Source organism: Anomaloglossus baeobatrachus, chromosome 1 (assembly GCF_048569485.1).
Source record: "Anomaloglossus baeobatrachus isolate aAnoBae1 chromosome 1, aAnoBae1.hap1, whole genome shotgun sequence".
NCBI classification, from domain to species: Eukaryota; Metazoa; Chordata; class Amphibia; order Anura; family Aromobatidae; genus Anomaloglossus; species Anomaloglossus baeobatrachus.
This window is the reverse complement of record NC_134353.1, coordinates 624,125,540-624,137,767: the sequence shown is the minus strand read 5'-3', so window position 1 is coordinate 624,137,767 and position 12,228 is coordinate 624,125,540. Positions and strand designations below refer to the sequence as shown.

The 12,228-nt window shown below is 43.9% G+C and overlaps 1 protein-coding gene across 4 annotated transcripts in view; it reads left to right on the top strand.

The window, feature by feature from the left end:
- SEMA4D (semaphorin 4D) overlaps positions 1–12,228 on the top strand; it is a 134,294-nt gene that overhangs the window by 30,225 nt on the left and 91,841 nt on the right. For all 4 annotated transcript variants that reach the window (XM_075318929.1, XM_075318921.1, XM_075318911.1 and 1 more), the window contains exon 2: positions 4,649–4,706. The gene's annotated coding sequence lies outside the window, so the exon portion shown is untranslated. The remainder of the gene's footprint in view (positions 1–4,648; positions 4,707–12,228) is intronic.

Sequence of the window (12,228 nt, the reverse complement as noted above, 5' to 3'; positions counted from 1 at the left end):
CCACAGACTGCACACAGCACCATCCTAGGGAAGGGGAGAAAACACCATTTCAGCATGTCTTTTCTAATGACTGGCACTGTGGTCACATGCCAGGAAATATGTAGTGTTGTTACTTGGAAATCAGCAAGTCTGGCGCGGTCACATGAGGGTTGTGTAAGTGTGAGGCGGTGTAGTTCATAGATATGTCATGTCTGGAGATTGCATGAGCCCTTATCTCATGTCTTTTGTTCTGCCCATCTCCTGCACTGCGAGGATCAATCAATATAACCTTTACCCATGGCTGCCCGGTTGCTAGGAGACCTCCATTTAACCTGTGCTATTCCTCTACCGATCGATATTGCTGCACAGCGAAGCGTTAGACCGCACAATATCAGTTCTGTAATACCATGACCTAATTCTGTGCAGTGGTGTGTGAACTCTTGTGGGGGTTTAATGGATTCCATTTCCAGACGTACTGTAGCTTCCCCGGGAGGGTTATATGTATACCTCTGCAGTTTAGCACTAGAGTCGCTGCTCATTTAGTTTCCTGATATTAGCCAGTTTGTAAAAAAACCCCAAAACAAACAGCTATGGTATCCAGTACACAGCCATATGGCCAGTCTATAGGACTAGATATTACGGTCCTTCAGAAGTGTGGGCAGAGCAGAATGTCAGATCAGTTTGTCTCTAATTAGAATGTCTAAAGTTGGGAACCGTCTTCACCGTATCTTGCGTGATGTTCGTAGACAGCACAGATCACGGGGTCTCGGGTTGTCCTGTGGTGTTCACTGTCCTTCAGAAATGATTGTGTGGTTTAGGAAAGGTCTTGCAGGTCTCTTCCTTGTGGCAATAAAGTGTTGATGACGTATTCTATATACTAACTAGAGAAAACCGGGACCGCCATCTGCTACCAAGCCATTGGATAAACGTCCTAGTTATAAATCACAATTTGATATCAGAAATCCTCAAGGTGGAAGTGGATGTGCCTGCTCATGGGCCCTTATCGGTTGTGGCCAGTTTACTTTGACTACGACATCCACTACAGTCACAGTGCTCAATTAAAGGTGTATTCCAGGAGGAAGTAGTCATCTAACCACGGGATTTGTAATAACTGTGGTTATAATGTGTGGTTTTGAGTGACCTGAACCGATGAACTGAACATGAGACTTGTGTGCCCCGCGTAATTGCTTATCCATTCTCTTTCGTACTACCGGGCATAGCCGAGCGCTGCACTTGGCTAATAATGAATAGAGCAGAGAAGCAGGCACACCGACGCTCCACAGTGGGGTGCTAATAGTAATTGGACCCTCCAAAGATCTAGAACAGGGATTCCCAAACTCCAGTCCTCATGGCCCCCAACGGGTTATGTTTTGAGGATTTCCTTATCATTGAACAGGAGATGTCTTGATATTGATTCCAGTACCTGTTCAATGCAAAGGAAATCCTGAAAACATGATCTGTTGGGGGGCCGTGAGGACTGGCGTTTGGGAACCACTGATCTAGAAGTGGTCCCCTATCCTGAGGATATGTGATTACTTACAGGGAACCCCTTAGGGGCACTTTTCACACTACGACATCGCAAGCCGACGCTGCGATGCCGAGCGCGATAGTCCCCGCCCCCGTCGCAGCAGCGATATCTTGTGATTGCTGTCGCAGCGAACATTATCGCTATGGCAGCTTCACACGCACATACCTGCTCTGCGACGTCGCTCTGGCTGGCGACCCGCCTCCTTCCTAAGGGGGCGGGTCGTTTGGCGTCACAGCGACGTCACACTGCAGGTGGCCAATAGGAGCGTAGGGGCGGAGATGAGAGGGACGTAAACATCCCGCCCACCTCCTTCCTTCCGCATAGCCGGTGGACGCAGGTAAGGAGATGTTCCTCGCTCTTGCGGCTTCATACACAGCAATGTGTGCTGCCGGCTGGAACGAGGACATCGTATCGTCGCTGCTGCGAAATTATGGAAATGCTCGACACTACACAGATCATACGATAATGACGCTTTTGCGCTCGTTAATCGTATGTAAAAAAATTCACATACTGCGATGTCGACAGCGACGCCGGATGTGCGTCACTTTCGATTTGACCCCAGGGGTGTGCAAAGTACCCCTTAGACTGGGGACGCACTGCGAGTAAAACTGAGCGAGTGGAATGCGATAAAAAAAAAAAAATCACATTTCACTTGGACCAATGTTACTCTATGGGGTAGCCCATGAATTATTTTTATTTTTTTATTTACTTCCCTTATATTGCTGCACTGTGTGAGTTTCCCATTCGCTGTTGGGATAATTGGGGTATAGCAATATTGAAATATAACCATCACTAAGTATCCATTAAAATAAAGGAGCAAAATGAAGAAATATAATCTCTCTATAACGGGGTAGTTTACAGTATAACGTCTTATTATATTAGTCTTCTAGCTGTCTGATATTGGGTAAAATAATTTATACCATCTCCTAAACCTTCATTTATTTGATAATACTCTCATAAAATGTTCAAGATTATAGAAGGTATTGGTAACTTTTAATATTGCACAACACTCAAGTTTAACAAAGTCCTTGATCATATATGTATAATTATTACTTGCAATAGATTGTATTGTCACTAAAACTAATTTATAGCATCGAAATTGCACTTTGTCCCTAGCACTATAATGTAACAAGTCCATCAGACACAGGTACGTTGTACCTTCCAATATGTCTGAGACAGAGTGCCTAAACCAAATAGAAAAAAAGAGGGGATATATGGAAGGAGAAAATTATTGATATGAACTAGCTGTCCATCTTTAAAACAAACCCTACGCGTTTCATAGGCTTATAATCTCTGCCTCGATCATGATGGGGTAGGCAGTAGTATAAGTGCATTATTTCTTAAAGTAGGGCAATACTAACCTGCACTGTGACGTGCATATAAAGACGAGACTGCTGGTGAACTTCTGTGGCACACTAATAATTTATTGCTCTTTGGATCCCTTAAGTATCACATTTTCTACTCATTCCAAAGAGTCATCTATCAGCGCTTTTTGAAGTTTATTAAAGGGGTTGTCAGGTTACACCATATTGCTGTTCAGATTGGTGGGGGTCCATACCCTGCAACCCTAGCGACACATGCTCCGTACAGCAGGGACTAGCCCGGCCCCCGAAATGGATGTCCCTGATAACACTTCATTCTGGGACGGGGCAGAGGCTGCGACAGTGATTGCAGCCGCTGCCCCCACAGTGATTGCAGCCGCTGCCCCCTGATCCCCCTGATGGGATTCTTAAACCAAGCATCCTCAAAGAAGTAGAACAAAAAATAAAGCAGTTAGAGAGAGTAGTGAAGGAAGGATAGGAAGGGAAGTTTTAATTAAAGTATATTAGAAAAAATATTCCATTATGACATTAGATATTTATGTGCAGGACCTTAGGTATCCATGGTTATGACCACTAGCAACTAACTGTGTGATATGCATGGTTACAGCCACGCATATAGTCACAGTTACTAGTGGTCATAACCATGGATACCGAAGGTCCTGCAATGCCCCGCACATGAGGTAAGCGACAGTGAATTAGAAGAACTGTACTTCATATCTATCTGGAGGTATTTGCTAATATTCTTATTATTACACCTACTACATATTGGGATGGGATCTTGGAGATGGGAATACCCCCTTTTAATATTCAATGTGTCAATGAGACTAAGAATATTTTAAAGGTACTATGTCAGCACACAATGACTTTTCAAACCAAGGCGCTTGGGGTATCATTATGGAGCCAAACATGTAAGTGCAACCTGTCACCTGTTTGTTTTTCGATATACCTCACTTTTCTCTGGCTTGGATTCCAGAGCCGTTAATCAAAGAGGGTGGAGAAATGGTCCAAACAAGCAGGTAGGAAGGTGAACGTAAGTGTTTGTCCCCGCCATGATGCATGTACGCCTGTGCTTGGTTTGAGCAGTCATTCTGTGCTGACAGGGTCTTTTTATCCCAACCTTCGTCATGTTCCAAAGCTTGTTTGGGTCAGACGTTGACTAGGAAGGTTTCTCTTTCGCATCGCACCTGTAGCTGCTGGTCCTGGAGATGCAGCTTTTTTCTTTCTAGAGGACCACTAATAATTAGCTCACGGTCTCTACAAGGAGACTCGGTACACCTAACCCTCCATAAAGGAAACCCCTCAACTGTTTTACTTTACTAATAAGTGAAAACGTGTTCCTTAGACGGGCTTAGCAAAATACCATCTATGACTGGATGTAAGCTGTGTATTTTTATTCCTTTAAATATTGCATTAAAATCATAAAACGTTCTGCCTGTGAATCAGTCTTAACATGCATACGGGATTTTTGTGTTTCTTGTTTTCTTATTTGTGTGGCCGCAGAGCACAGTACGTCACTAATTGTAATGGGTTCAATTATCCTGAACACATTGACATAGTTTCTATCCATAAAAGGATTACATCAAAGAAAACAAGCTGTTAAGTACAGAGGCGATTTAGGAGGCCCTTTAGGTATGCAACGTATCCATTCCGCTCTGACTATTCTGCTCCCGGCAAAGATTATTTTTTGGCATCCCCCCAAGGCATGTAACGCAGCAGTGTCACTTCTATCAGATGCTTAAGAAATCTGCAGCTAAACTGCCGTACCTTACTTTATATGTGACTTACAGAACATCTTTTCTGTTTTCTTTTCACATTGCAGATCAAGATAAATGAGCTAAGAGCTGAATTACCTTCAACATGTGCAAGTGACGGAGCAGGTTTGTGTTTGCTTTTAAAGGCGTTCCAATAAGAAAATGTATTCCCTTTCACCAGAGGTGTATCTAGGCTTTCCAGCACCCAGGGCAAGAATTCAGTTTGGCGCCCCCCCACATATGACCAGTTATTTATATGTGATTTGCATACTTAGGCCTAAGCCACACGGCGAGAAAATCCGTGCGAGTGGAGTGCGATAAAATATCGCATTCCCCTCGGACCAATTCTAGCCTGTGTGTCAGCACACATGAGCGATTATATTCTCAGCCCTAATCGGACCGAGAAAACAATCGCAGCATGCTGTGATTGTAAGGCGAGTCTCTTTTCTCTCGCACCCATTCAAGTGAATGGGGCGAGAGAAAAATCGCACTGCACTCGTGGTACACCGGTGTACCGCGAGTGCAGTGCAAGAATCGCAATAGCCGTCAACAGAGGAGTGAGGGAGAGAAATCCCTCCCGCCCCTCCTCAGTGCCAACCCGCCCCTCTGCACAGCAGGCCCGCCCCTCGCAGCTGAGTTCCGCACGCACAGTCGGACCTCAGTCGCTAGGATACTAGCATGACACTCGGCTCCTGCTGTGCTGCCAGCGCGAGCCGAGTGTCATGCGAGCATCGCAGTAGTGCCCCGTGTGGCCCCGGCCTTAGTCACGTGATGACGATCTGCTCTTAAGTCTTTTCGATGTTGAAAGAGAAACGTAGGAAGAAACGCTAGTTGTCACATGCAAGTATGAAAGTCACATAAGAGTGGAGTGGCCATATGATGACCGCTGGAAAGCAGAGCTGAATCCTGACTGAGCATATAACATGCTGCTAAGATTGGACTACACTGCTTACTTCTCAGTTTTCACAGTGCGCACACTGCACGCTGTCAGTATTCTCTGGTGCCGGCAGTGAGAGTGGTAGGTCACGAAACCGCAAGTATGAGATTTCCATACATGCAGTGACTTGCCTACTAGACATGCATGGCCTGTCTCCATGAAAATGAATTGCGTGAGGCCTGATGCATCTAGTCAGAATGTGGCAAGAAATATAAAAATCTCATACTTGTGCACATATGATCGTCCACTCTCTCCATTGCATTAAATGAATCCTCCAATTAACACTAAAAGTCCCAGAGAGGGGTCACTTAACATTTCTACCATTGAAACCCTATGGAGCTCAAAATTCCTGGGACTTCTAGTGTTAAAGAATCCTAAAAGTGTGCAGTGCTTTCTGTGAGAATTCAGAAGTGTGCAGTCACATAGTGACTGCAGACTTTTATCTCAAACCTGAGCAAACCCTTTAATTGTAAAATTAAGCCCTGTAGCCCAATTCTAAGTAAAGGGGTTGTCCAATTTTACAATTTATGAATTGTTACTTGTGTACAGGACCAAAACTAATCACAGAACCAGAAGAGATAAAGAAATACTTAATTAGAACCACCATCAGTACAGAAACACAGCGTCACAACCACCAGTAGTACAGAAATTCATCACCAGAACCACCAGCAGTGCAGAAATACATACAGTTAGGTCCAGAAATATTTGGACAGTGACACAATTTTCGCGAGTTGGGCTCTGCATGCCACCACATTGGATTTGCAATGAAATCTCTACAACAGAATTCAAGTGCAGATTGTAACGTTTAATTTGAAGGTTTGAACAAAAGTATCTGATAGAAATTGTAGGAATTGTACACATTTCTTTACAAACACTCCACATTTTAGGAGGTCAAAAGTAATTGGACAAATAAACCAAACCCAAACAAAATATTTTTATTTTCTATATTTTGTTGCGAATCCTTTTGGAGGCAATCACTGCCTTAAGTCTGGAACCCATGGACATCACCAAACGCTGGGTTTCCTCCTTCTTAATGCTTTGCCAGGCCTTTACAGCCGCAGCCTTCAGGTCTTGCTTGTTTGTGGGTCTTTCCGTCTTAAGTCTGGATTTGAGCACGTGAAATGCATGCTCAATTGGGTTAAGATCTGGTGATTGACTTGGCCATTGCAGAATGTTCCACTTTTTTGCACTCATGAACTCCTGGGTAGCTTTGGCTGTATGCTTGGGGTCATTGTCCATCTGTACTATGAAGCGCCGTCCGATCAACTTTGCGGCATTTGGCTGAATCTGGGCTGAAAGTATATCCCGGTACACTTCAGAATTCATCTGGCTACTCTTGTCTGCTGTTATATCATCAATAAACACAAGTGACCCAGTGCCATTGAAAGCCATGCATGCCCATGCCATCACGTTGCCTCCACCATGTTTTACAGAGGATGTGGTGTGCCTTGGATCATGTGCCGTTCCCTTTCTTCTCCAAACTTTTTTTTCTTCCCATCATTCTGGTACAGGTTGATCTTTGTCTCATCTGTCCATAGAATACTTTTCCAGAACTGAGCTGGCTTCATGAGGTGTTTTTCAGCAAATTTAACTCTGGCCTGTCTATTTTTGGAATTGATGAATGGTTTGCATCTAGATGTGAACCCTTTGTATTTACTTTCATGGAGTCTTCTCTTTACTGTTGACTTAGAGACAGATACACCTACTTCACTGAGAGTGTTCTGGACTTCAGTTGATGTTGTGAACGGGTTCTTCTTCACCAAAGAAAGTATGCGGCGATCATCCACCACTGTTGTCATCCGTGTACGCCCAGGCCTTTTTGAGTTCCCAAGCTCACCAGTCAATTCCTTTTTTCTCAGAATGTACCCGACTGTTGATTTTGCTACTCCAAGCATGTCTGCTATCTCTCTGATGGATTTTTTCTTTTTTTTTCAGCCTCAGGATGTTCTGCTTCACCCCAATTGAGAGTTCCTTAGACCGCATGTTGTCTGGTCACAGCAACAGCTTCCAAATGCAAAACCACACACCTGTAATCAACCCCAGACCTTTTAACTACTTCATTGATTACAGGTTAACGAGGGAGACGCCTTCAGAGTTAATTGCAGCCCTTAGAGTCCCTTGTCCAATTACTTTTGGTCCCTTGAAAAAGAGGAGGCTATGCATTACAGAGCTATGATTCCTAAACCCTTTCTCCGATTTGGATGTGAAAACTCTCATATTGCAGCTGGGAGTGTGCACTTTCAGCCCATATTATAGATATAATTGTATTTCTGAACATGTTTTTGTAAACCACTAAAATAACAAAACTTGTCACTGTCCAAATATTTCTGGCCCTGACTGTATATACATATAACCTATAACATCATTAGTTCAGAAACACTGCATCAATACCCTCATCAGTACAGAAATACATAATCAGAACTACAAGCAGTACATGGTACATCAATCGTAATGTCAGGTCAGACTCCTATACAATTGTATTGCATGATCATACAACTTAAAGAATATCCTTAAAGGGAAACTGTCACTAGGTTTTTAACACCCAATCTGAGAGCAGGATAATGTAGGGGCAGAGACTCTGAATCCAGTGATGTGTCACTTACTGGGCTGCTTGGTGTAGTTTGATAAAATCACTGATTAATCAGCAGGAGATTATGATTACAGATTACTTGGTGTGCTGCCAGGTAATCCAGCATATTCATGAGCTCTGTAATTTCTTGTATATTTAGATCTAGAAGTTAAGACAGAAGTCTTTAAATTTGCCTAAATATATCCATACATCCCATGATCAAAGATAAATAGCTCTATAATGAACATAAAAATTTATTTGAACATAGAGTACATGGGATATAAAAGTACAGAGAAATATAGAATGACCAGGAAAATGACACAAAAATAACTTCTAGATCTACAGCATAGGAGACAACAGAAAACTCAGTAAGTGACACATCGCTGGAAGCAGGGTCTCTGCCTCTACATTATGCTGCTCTCAGATGGGGGAGTAAAACCCTGGTGACAGATTCCCTTTAACAATGGTAAGGAGATACTTGGGAGTTATCAGTCATCATTAGACTGCGTACCATACAGAAACCACGGTAAGGCCTCGGTTCTACTTGTGTTTTGCACGGACGAGTGCAATTTAGTGTAAAACTATGGAGCAGTGTCCATCTGCGATTGATTTCTCATGACATATTGGAATGAGAAATGAATTGCAAGATGCTGCGAGCGTCAGCAAGTTGCAGCTCACATGCATCCATAAAAGTCTATGGGTGCGTGTGAAACATCGCACTGCACTTGGATGTCAACAGAGCGCAGTGCGATGTACGCAGAGACAGTCAGCGGAGAAGAGGGAGCAAGTATACTCCCTCCCTCTTTTCCGCTGCTGTAATCTGATCGCAAGAGCGGATCACAGGCGGATGACACTCGGCTCACACTCGCAGCAGAGCCTGAGCAGAAGGTCATGAGCATATTGCATCCGATGCTCATGAGCCTCGGTGTGACTGAGGCCTAATGATCAGAATGTCAGTATCACACACAAACATTTACATCCAGGTACCTTATAGATGACGTTGTCTCTAATCAGAATCATGTCTTTCTTTTCTTCATTTTATGATGCCATGATGACTTTTCACATTCACAGCTCTTTTCTGCAGACTTCCATCCTCTCTGGTCTCCTGCAGAACATCCTGGCATAATACCCTTAAAAATAGAAGAATGATTACAATACTCCTATATGAAAATATCTTTCCTATGCCGTGCCCCTGAATAAATGGCCCCTTACTGTGTTCTCTGCACAAAATATAACGCACACACTGTCCATCTAATGCACACACTGTCCTCCACACTGCCCTCTCATTTTCAAACTGAGCCCCCTCTTCACACTATCCTTTCACATTGTGTCCCCTTCTCTATACTGTGCCCCCTCATTTCAACCCCCTCCTTACTATGGCCTCACACTGTTCCCTCATGCTACCACTTCTCCATACTGCCCCCCCACTACCCAATCTCTATTCTGTGCCCCCTCACATTCTTCTCATCCCATACTGTCTCCTCACTACCTCTGTACTCAGCCCCCCTCACTCCCCATACTGTGTCAGTATACATTTCCCCTTCGCTCCCCATAATGTGTTCACACCCATCTTGTCCACTTGCTCCTCATACCGTGTCCTGAAATTCGCCCTCTCCCTCTTTATTCTGTATCTTCAAAATTTCTTTCCTGTTTGCTCCCCATTCTGTCTGTATACATCACCCCTCACACTCTCTCCCCATGTTGTCTATATACATTACCCTTCACCATCTCTCCCCATACATCACCCCTAACCCTCTCTCCCCATACAGTCTATATACATCACCCCTCACCCTCTCTTCCCAAACTGACTACAGTGCTGGCCAAAAGTATTGGCACCCCTGCAATTCTGTCAGAGAATACTCAGTTTCTTCCTGAAAATGATTGCAATCACAAATTCTTTGGTATTATCTTCATTTAATTTGTCTTCAATGAAAAAAAAAATTGTCATAAAGCCAAATTGGATATAATTCCACACCAAACATAAAAAGGGGGTGGACAAAAGTATTGGCACTGTTTGAAAAATGATATGATGCTTCTGTAATTTGTGTAATTAACAGCACCTGTAACTTACCTGTGGCACCTAACAACAGGTGTTGGCAATAACTAAATCACACTTGCAGCCAGTTGACATGGATTAAAATTGACTCAACCTCTGTCCTGTGTCCTTGTGTGTACCACATTGAGCATGGAGAAAAGAAAGAAGACCAAAGAACTGTCTGAGGACTTGAGAATCCAAATTGTGAGGAAGCATGAGCAATCTCAAGGCTACAAGTCCATCTCCAAGGACCTGAAAGTTCCTGTATCTACGGTGCGGCAGTGTCATCAAGAAGTTGAAAGCCCATGGCACTGTGGCTAACCTCTCTAGATCTGGAAGGAAAAGAAATTGACGAGAGATTTCAACGTAAGATTGTGTGGATGGTGGATAAAGAACCTCAACTAACATCCAAACAAGTTCAAGCTGCCCTGCAGTCCAAGGGTAGACCAGTGTCAACCCGTACTATCCGTCGGCGTCTGAATGAAAAGGGTCTGTATGGTAGGATACCCAGGAAGACCCCACTTCTTACCCCGAGACATAAAAAAGCCAGGCTGGAGTTTGCTAAAACTTACCTGAGAGCCTAAAACGTTTTGGAAGAATGTTCTCTGGTCAGATGAGACAAAAGGAGAGCTTTTTGGGAAAAGCCATCAACTTCATCAGTTTTCAGGAAAAAAAAAAAAAAAAAGGCATTCAAAGAAAAGAACACGGTCCCTACAGTCAAACATGGCGGAGGTTCCCTGATGTTTTGAGGTTGCTTTGCTGCCTCTGGCACTGGACTGCTTGACCGTGTGCATGCATTATGAAGTCTGAAGACTACCAACAAATTTTGCAGCATAATGTTGGGCCCAGTGTGAGAAAGCTGGGTCTCCCTCAGAGGTCATGGGTCTTCCAACAGGACAATGACCCAAAACACACTTCAAAAAGCACTAGAAAATGGTTTGATAGAAAGCACTGGAGACTACTAAAGTGGCCGGCAATGAGTTCAGACCTGAATCCCATAGAACACCTGTGGAGAGATCTCAAAATGGCAGTTTGGAGAAGGCACCCTTCAAATCTCAGGAACCCGGAGCAGTTTGCCAAAGAAGAATGGTCTAAAATTCCAGCAGAGCATGGTAAGAAGCTCATTGATGGTTACCGGAAGCAGTTGTTCGCAGTTATTTTGGCTAAAGGTTGTGCAACCAAGTATTAGGCTAAGGGTGCCAATACTTTTGTCTGGCCCATTTTTGGAGTTTTGTGTAAAATGATCAATGATTTGATTTTTGTTTCATTCTCTTTTGTGTTTTTTCATTGCAAGCAAAATAAATGAAGATAATAATAATACCAAAGAATTTGTGATTGCAATAATTTTCAAGAAGAAACTGAGTATTATCTGACAGAATTGCAGGGGTGCCAATACTTTTGGCCAGCACTGTATATACATCATCCTTCACCCTCTCTCCCCATTCGTCACCCTTAACCCTCTATCCCCATACGTCACTCTTCACCCTCTCCCCATACATCACCCCTCACGCTCTCTCCCCATACTGTCCATATACTTCCCCCTCCCCATCCTCTATCTCACCATTTTATAGCCATAGGAACTTCCCACTCCCCATCCTCTATCCCCCCCCATACTGTGTCCAAAGAAATTTCCTCCTCCCCACCCTCTTTCCCCATTCTGTGTCCATACATGTGTGGCGCCCCTGTGGTTAGGCACTACAGGGGAGTACAGCACCTTAACAGCAAGGTGCAGTGCTCTTTGGTGACAGGTGAAAGAGAGAAGAAATGCAGAGTCTTATATTAGATTGAGTAACATTGACTAAGCAGCCCCTACCTTCATATTCCTGGGACTGTTTATATAGTAGGTCCATAGGGGGTGGAGCCTGGCTGAGCGTGAGACGCGACGTGATTGACAGGACGACTGAGTGACAGTCAGTTAACAGTCAGTCAGTAAGGAGTGACAAGAAGAGACAAGAGTAAATTGATGACTGAAAGAAGGGCTAGAAATAACACATGCCCGACGTCCTGAGCGAGGGTACCCCAAAAGAAAAGAAAGACACAGGAAAAGGGGTAACCCAGACGGAAAGGGGACGCTTTAGGTCTGGCGAGAGCCGGCTGAAGAGTTCAG